The 8197-nt window shown below is 57.6% G+C and overlaps 1 pseudogene; it reads right to left on the bottom strand.

Annotated features, from left to right (window-relative positions):
• Positions 1 to 605: 605 nt before the first annotated feature.
• LOC147959591 (uncharacterized) lies at positions 606 to 1294 on the bottom strand (annotated as a pseudogene).
• Between the last annotated feature and the right edge of the window lie 6903 nt (positions 1295 to 8197).

Genomic DNA, 8197 nt, shown 5'->3' with positions numbered 1-8197 from the left:
AACCTTAATGGGATAAACGTGCAACTAAGATTAAGAAAAAACATCAGTCTCACACGAGCATAAATGAAACGATGTCTAAACACAGGAGTTGCATCATGTTTTGTTACACAATAGCATAAGTGGTGAAGGCAGATTAGCGCTGGGTTTGGCGACCACGTGGAGCCATTGGGACTCTAAGGACCTTGGCGGCGAGTGGAGTAGCTTTCTCTTCAGAAGCAGGAACGTCCGCACCATCCGACGGCTTGCTGAAGCCATCAGCAAGGTCGATATCTGATGGCGGCAGGTGATGTTACTCAAAACCATGAAGAGGGCGTCGCGGACCAGCTTCCAGTATTCAGTAAGGAAGCGACCGACCCTCCCCTCTTTATGCGTCTTCTTCTTGTCAATCAACTCATTGAAGAAGACCCCTAGCTTGGCATTGGGGGCCTCCTGCGTGCTGGCGAAATCGACTGGCGCTTCCATGACCATTGCCGCAGTTTGGGCAGTAAGGCGTTTGTTGACGTCGATCAACTCTTGGTCCAGATGTTGACCTGCCCAGAGTGGTTCACCAACTTGTCCTCCGCATCCTTCCGAAGGCGCCTTGCAGTGTCCAGATCCTTCGACAACTACTTCTCGCGGGCCTCGACAGATTCTATCGAGCTCTCCAGAGTACCAACCCTGGCCTTCATGTCTTCAATGGTGCCGTTGGAATCTGCAAGGTCTTGGCTCTTGGAGGAGAGCTGCGACTGTACAACTTTCAGGAGAACCTCTGCCTTTCGTGCCTCCTCCTTGAGAGTCTTGACTTCTTTGACGCTTCCAGCAAGCTCTTCTATCAGTTTAGCCACTTGCCGATCGAGATCCACCTTGGCAGTGGAAGCCACAACAAGGTCGTCGGCATGCTTCTTCAGCTGAGCGGCAGAGTCGGCTCCAAGGGCATCCAGGCGGCCTTATGCTTGTCCTCCAGCTCTTTGGTGCGCTGATGAACGAGGACCTCCAGGTCATCATCCTTGGTGTGGAGAGTGGCTTCGAGTCTCTCCTCCCGGAAGGCGATTTCCTGATCCTTGGCGTCCAAGAGCGTATTCCGTTCTGCCAGGCGCGCCTCTCGAGCGATGAAATCTTCCCTTGTCATCAAGAGTGTCTCATGCTGCTTCAAGACGATCTGGAACTGCTTGACATGCCAGTCACGCAGCTCGACTCCCTTGTCCTTCAACCTCTGGTCCACCTGATTGGCGGACTTGCGCTGTTCTTTGAGCTCCTGCCATTTCTGGTGATGCCGGTCCCGCGTCTCTTTGATGCCTGCCACCATGGACTCCATGAAGGACAAATCCTTGGCGACAGAGACGGAGTTGTCCACTTCTTTGACCCCTTGGTACAACGACGCCAGAATGCACTGAAGTTCTTGATCAAGTTCCGCGCTCGTCTCCGCTGATGAGCTAGGGCTCCAAGCCCAGGCTATGCAAGCACCAACGCCATCTGGCTCGAGAGTGGCAGCGAGGCTCCCACCATGGTTCCTAATGTGGGGAGGTGATCCATGGTTTGAAGAGGAAATCTCTCCTCGACCGCCGCTCCTGCCCCTGGCGTGCTGTCAGGAGTCTGCCCCGTCTCCGTTGGGGGCTCCTGAACACTCCCGGAAGCATCCTCCATCCCTTTCATGGCAGCAATCTTGATAGCCTCGTTAGCGACATCTCTCCCTATGCTAGACACTTCCTCCAGCAATTTGGGATCCTCATCCTGGGGGACTGCAAGCGAGGATGACAAGAGACAATACAGAAGAAGAAGTATTTAGAAGACCGACAACATGAGGCAAGATGATAAAATAAGGAGAGAGGTCAAGGGAAGAGGGGCGAGCAAGTTACCCGGAGAGGTCTGCCGGGCAGAAGCTTCAGTTTCCCCGGCAACATCAGTTGCTGGGGAAGGTCGCCACCGCCTTCCTCGGTAACCATGATGTTGTCCTCGGCGGACTCTTCTGTGGAGGCCCATGGGGAGGATCCCTCAGCTCAATCAGCAGGAAGGGAAGGCCCCTCCTGGAAGGGCTCACCTTGAGTAGTCCCTTCTCCTCCTTTGGTCCTAATGGTGGGGAGCTCTCCTCCATCGCTCCCCATGGGAGGAGCCTCTTCTACACTTCTAGGGTGGGGGCTGAGCTGGGGGCTGTGTGCTGGGACGCTCGTGCCGCTCCCTGCCGGGCCTGTACCTTCCACGGTCATCGGTGGCTCCGCGTGACTTAGCCGCTTGGTCCGGTGGATGAGGGTCTCCGTGTCCTGCTCCTCCTCCCTGTCGATGATAGCAAGCGAGATCAGTCATCAGATACAAGCAAGCATACTAAAGCTACAACGAAATAAGAAGAGAGGGAGGGAGTGGTCTCCATTACTCTTCGTCAATGAGCATGGAGTTTAGCTCGAACTACATGGGTGGCAAAGGTGCCCTACTCCAATTCTGGGGCGGAGGAACGGAGCTCTCTGGCAACTTCGATCCCTGCTGAGGCGCAGGAGACTCCGACAAGGACGAGATCTGTGAGGAGCTTGAGGCGGACTGAGAGCTGGAGTCAACTCCCGTAGCCGTTGGTTGCTTGGCGGGAGGGGTTTTCACCTTGGCAAGGCGAGAGAACTGCGAGCACACCATGTTCTGCTCGTTGCTCTTGGTGCTCGTCTTCTTCACCTTCTTGGCGGCAGGCGCAGGATCGGGAACCGCCGCACCCCGATTGGCGGCATGCCTGCACGGGCGCTGATCTAAGATTGGCTCGGGGGCTTGAGGGCCTGCCATTAGCCACTCCTTGTCGGGCTCCCTTGCCTCTTCAACCACCTCCTCCTGGACCTCTGCTACCGCGGTGACCAGAGCCTTGATCCCGGAGGATTCCTCCCCGGCAGGCTCGGAACCGACAGGATCCTCCCCGGCAACATCTTCCGTGGCGCGTGCCTCGCTATCACCATGGGAGGAACCTTCATCATCAACTTTCTCCTTTCCCTTCGCGGCCTTCCCGTCTATCACCATTGCGGCAACACGAAACACCCTGTCCTCCTCTAGCCTCTTCCTAATGTACGCCTCCTCCATGTTGGAGGTGCGCTTGTACATCCTGGTCTCCACCCTGGTAGCTCTTTCCACCAGAGTGGAGGACCATTTGAGCTCTTCGTCGAGTGTGGGTAACTTCTAGTCACCCACAACTCCATGAGCATTGTAGTCCGGCATCCATTTCAAGATCTGATCCCTGGTGGAATTTATGGGATGACATTTGCCAGTAGCTTGAACAGCCTAAAGCGGCCAAAAAGTTGGTCGCATAACCAGGCATGGCCATAGACTGACATGTTATTGGCCAGGCCAGGGAGCAATCTCATCCTATCAGCAGCATCTCCATACTCCCAGACGAACCTATCCCTTTTCTGTAGTGGGGAGATGTGATGAAGGAGAAAGTCAGCCCCACATGCTCGATAGTCAGCCCGACAGCCTTCAAGCGGGTAACCCTGTTTATTGCCGGGTGGAGCCTGTTGTCAGAAAGGCCCACTGCACTCCAACCGCTGCCTCGCTCTATGCACTCTGACCGCGCTTGGCAAAAATCTGGGGCCTTCTCGTCCTGAATCCAACATCAATCTCCCCTCCACTCCTTCCATCTCTCACACTATAGGCCGGGGATGTGATCCCAAATTTTCCTCGGCACTCATTGTCGGCGTCTTGGGAATGGGGTACCCAGACTTGCCTGCTTGCGGCCCAGGGCATGGCTCCTTCAACGGCCTGGTACGGCCCATCTTCAACAGCAACCACTCAAGACCCTCACGAGGGGCCAAGCCTCGCGAGGCGGACGACACCAAGACCACCTCCGGGGCAGTCTTGCTAGGCTGCCTCGTGAGGAGCGGAGATATCTATGCAAGGTGCACCTCACAAGGTCCGCGTGACGTGAGCCATGATGACCAAGGCCAGACGGGCGCCAGCGGGCGCATGTGCCAGTTTCCTCTTTGGTGCTTAGGAGGCAGGCGCAGGCGAGGAGTCCCGAGGCATCAGGCAAAGGTTTCCGTATCGGTGCATCAAGACCAAGACCAGCAGGACGGAGGTCACCGTGGAGCCCATGGCGGCATCACCACCAGAGCCTTTGGCACGCGAAGACCACCTTTTGTCAGGATAACTTGTACTAGTTGTCTTCCTTTGAAATTGGCCGTTGTGGGATCCCTTCCCGCCTAAACATTTGGGAAGAGGACTAGTGCCTCTATAAATAGGGCTAGCCACCACCATAGTGGAGGATCGGCTCATCTTGGATCGGATCCACTCCACCAAGGCCACCTCACCAGCTCATTGAGCTCAAGAACACCTCTCCTCAGGAGGGTGTTCGTCCATTGTACTAGTTCATCATCAGCCCACGAGGCAATCCACCACACCACACTAGAGTAGGGTATTACACTACAACGGTGGCCCGAATGAGTATAAACTCTCGTGTCACTTGTTCCTTGGGTTCGGCGAGCTAGGCTTAGAGATCGCCGCGAGAGTGAGCGAGGAAGAGAGAGATCTTCGTGCGCACCCCAGTGTTCGAACCTCAAGGGTTTGCCGGAACCCACAATCCGACATTTGGCACGCCAGGTAGGGGTGCGCCGAAGCTTCGCCTCTCCGCTTGCTTCATCCAGCTCCATGGCTGACGCCATCCCCCCTATTAGGCTGGCGGGCGCCTACGGATGCGCCACGGGCGTCCAGGACTTCACCCACGCTTTGCGGCAGGTGTGGTGGCCGCACAAGTTCAAGCCGGAGATGCCACCCCGCTATGACAGCATGGCAGATCCGGTGGCCTTCCTGCAGGCGTATGAGGAGGCCATCCTCAAAGCCAGAGGCGACGTCCAGGTCATGGCCAACTGGTTTCCCTGGCCCTGGCCGGCGTGCCACACGCCTGGCTGCTCAGCCTGCCAGGATCTTCGGTGGCCTCCTGGGAGGAGTTGTGCCGCCTCTTCATCGCGCTCTTCGCAACACAGGCGCCTCTCGCCGTAGCAGCCCTCTTCGGTGGTTCACGGGCGCCACCCTCGGATCGCCATGTCAAGCAGTTCTTCCGCCAGGTGGGCGCTGCCCGCGTGCAGCCTGGGGCTCCCCCGGGATGGGCGGCGCCCCAGGCCGACCTCACCTTCAGCTCGGAGGACTACCCAGTTATAATTGCGGGCTCGGGCGCGCTCCCGATGCTGTGCACACCCACCATCTGCAACATGGTGGTGACCAAGACCATCATCGACGGCGGAGCCGGCCACAACGTGCTCTCTATGGAAGCCTTCAGCTTGCTTCATGTACCATACGGCAGGCTCCGCCCCACCAAGCCTTTCTCTAGGGTCGACATCGGCTCCACTAGCCCCCTGGGGTAAATACGCCTCCATGTCACCTTTGGTACCCGTGACAACTACCATACCGAGATGATCGACTTCGACATCGCCCACATCGGCCTCCCGTACAACGCCATCCTCGGGTACCCTGCATTGGCTCAGTTCATGGCGGCAACCCATCTAGCCTACAACCTCATGAAGATGCCGGGGAGCGGCGGCATTCTCACCGTGGTAGGGGACACCAAGGAAGCCCTAACGGCTCTCAAGCTCGCCTCCAGAGCCGCTGCGGCGGCACGTCTAGCCGATGAGGTCGCCCCAGCAAAAAAGAAGTAGATGTTCACTCAAGATTGGGCTGAAACCAAGCAAGTGCTGGTCGAGGAAGATGGGACCTTGGGAGCCACTTTCACCATAGGCGCCAACCTCGACCCCAACCAAGAAGAGGCGCTGGCGCGCCGACAGTCCATGAATAAGCAGTATTTCATCAGCCAGGAAACCCACAAGCTACAAGCTGCGGGCGTCATCCGCGAGGTCCGGTACCCAGAATGGCTGGCGAACCCCGTCGTTGTGCCCAAGAAAGGTGGGAAGGAACGTATGTGCGTCGACTTCACCAACCCCAACAAAGCCTACCCTCAAGACCCGTTCCCACTTCCGCGCATCGACCAGATCGTCGACTCCACCGTAGAATGCGACCTGCTGTGTTTTCTAGATGCCTTCTCGGGATATCACCAGATCAAGATGGCGGTGGAGGACGTGGAGAAGACAACCTTCCTGACCCCGTGCAGGTTATACTGCTACACCTACATGTCGTTCGGACTGCGCAACGCTGGGGCAACCTTCCAGCGGCTGATGCACATCGCCCTGGGACAACAGCTCGGGAGGAACGCTGAGGCCTTTGTCGACGACATCATGGTGAAATCTCGGGAGGCGAGGACCCTCATAGAAGACTTGGAGAAAACTTTCGCCATCCATAGAAGTGTGTGTTCGGCGTCCCTTCGGGCAAGCTGCTGGGTTTCCTCGTGTCGCACAGGAGGATCGAGGCAAATCCGGAGAAGGTCAAGGCAATAGAAGACATGAGCCCGCCCCAAACTCTCAAGGAAATGCAGAAGCTCGCGGGTTGCGTGACCTTGTTGGGGCGCTTCATCTCCAAGCTGGGAGAACGCGCCCTGTTGTTCTTCAAGCTGATGAAGAAGAAGGGCCCGTTGAGTGGACCCCTGAGGCCGACCTGGCCCTTCAAGACCTCAAGATATATTTGACCAGTCCTCCAATGATGGTCGCGCCTAGACCCCTCAAGCCCCTGGTGCTCTACCTAGCCGCCACGCCCCACTCAGCCAGCGCGACGTTGGTGGCTGTCCGGGAGGAGCGCCGGGCCAAGGATGCGCCGCGTAATGCCGAACCTCTAGCCGGGACGGAGTGGCACCAGGATGGCGCCGCTAAAGCCACGATGATGCCTGCGTACGATCGGACCCCACAAGATGGCATCTCTGGGCCTACGGAGGTCGTGGTGAGCAACCAAGCTCCTGAGGTCCCCATACCTCGGGAGGCGCCACAACCTCTTGAGGCCACATGCTCCACCGATGCTCCCACCCTCGTTGAGCACCCAGTCTACTTTGTCAGCACGGTACTACAGGACACAAGGGCATGATACCCCATGCCGCAGAAGCTCCTGCTCGCTCTCCTGGTGGCCTCACGCAAGCTGCGTCACTATTTCCAATGCCACCCAATTAAGGTCGTCTCAGCCTACCCACTGGAGAGGGTGCTCCGGAGCTCCAACGCAGCGGGAAGAGTCGCTGAGTGGAACACTGAGCTGCAGGCGTTTCAGCTGGAGTTCAGCACAACCAGGGTCATCGCCGACTTCGTGGCAGAATGGACAGACGCTCCGGAACCCGAAGCGGGCGAGAACCGATCCCTTTCGCTAGGAAGTGAAGCGCCAGACGGCTGGGTCATGTACTTTGATGGCGCTTTCGCACGCCAGCGCGTGGGGGCTGGAGCCGTACTCATCTGGCCCACTCAAGACAAGCTCTACTACGCTATGCAACTCTGCTTCCAGCGGGGCGAGAAGGTCTCCAACAACATCGCGGAGTACGAAGGCTTGATTGCCGGCCTCAAGGCTGCGGTGGCCTTGGGGGTGAAGCGTCTCACCATCAACGGTGACTCTCAGCTCCTCGTCAACTTCTCCAACAAGGTATACGAGCCAAAGGACGAGCACATGGAGGCATACCTCACGGAGGTACGCAAAATGGAGAAGCAATTCCAGGGCCTAGAACTGCATCATTTGCCTCGTGGCACAAACAAGGAAGCGGACGATATCACCAAGAGGGCGTCAAGGCAACAGCCCCAGGAGCCTAGCGTCTTCGAGGAGTGGCTCTTTAAGCCTTCAATGGCCCCTCCAACTCCGGAGCCTACGCCGCTTCAAGAGGAGCTCCAACCACCACCAACCTCAGGAGCGTGCTTGCTCCTTGCGCTTGAGACTCAGGAGGGGTGCTGGACTGAATAATTCAAGGTGTACCTACTGTGGGGGACACTGCCGGAGAAAGAGGAGGACGCGGAGCGCGTGGCCCGGCAAGCTATGGCGTATTGCATCCAGGATGGTGAGTTGTACAGGAAACGACCCAACGATTTTCTTTGCGATGCATCTCCAGGAAGCAGGGCGAGATGCTAGCTGACGTACACGGCGGGGACTGCGGGCATCACTCGTCATCGCGCACCCTGGTTGGCAAGGCGTTCCACAACGGATTCTACTGGCCCACGGCACTCAGCGATGCAACCGAGTTGGTGAAATCCTGCGAGGCTTGCCAGCTCCATGCCAAGAAAATCCACTAGCCTTCTCAGGGCCTCCAGACCATCCCACACTCGTGGCCGTTTGCGGTCTGGGGGCTGTATATCCTGGGTCCATTCCCTCGAGCGCCATGGGGCTACCGCTACCTCTACATCGCCATCGA

This window comes from Triticum urartu, chromosome 7A (genome assembly GCF_056163025.1).
Source record: "Triticum urartu cultivar PI428250 chromosome 7A, HENAU_Tu73, whole genome shotgun sequence".
NCBI lineage: Eukaryota > Viridiplantae > Streptophyta > Magnoliopsida > Poales > Poaceae > Triticum > Triticum urartu.
Note: the sequence above shows the minus strand (reverse complement) of the source record. Positions and strands in the feature narration are given on the sequence as shown.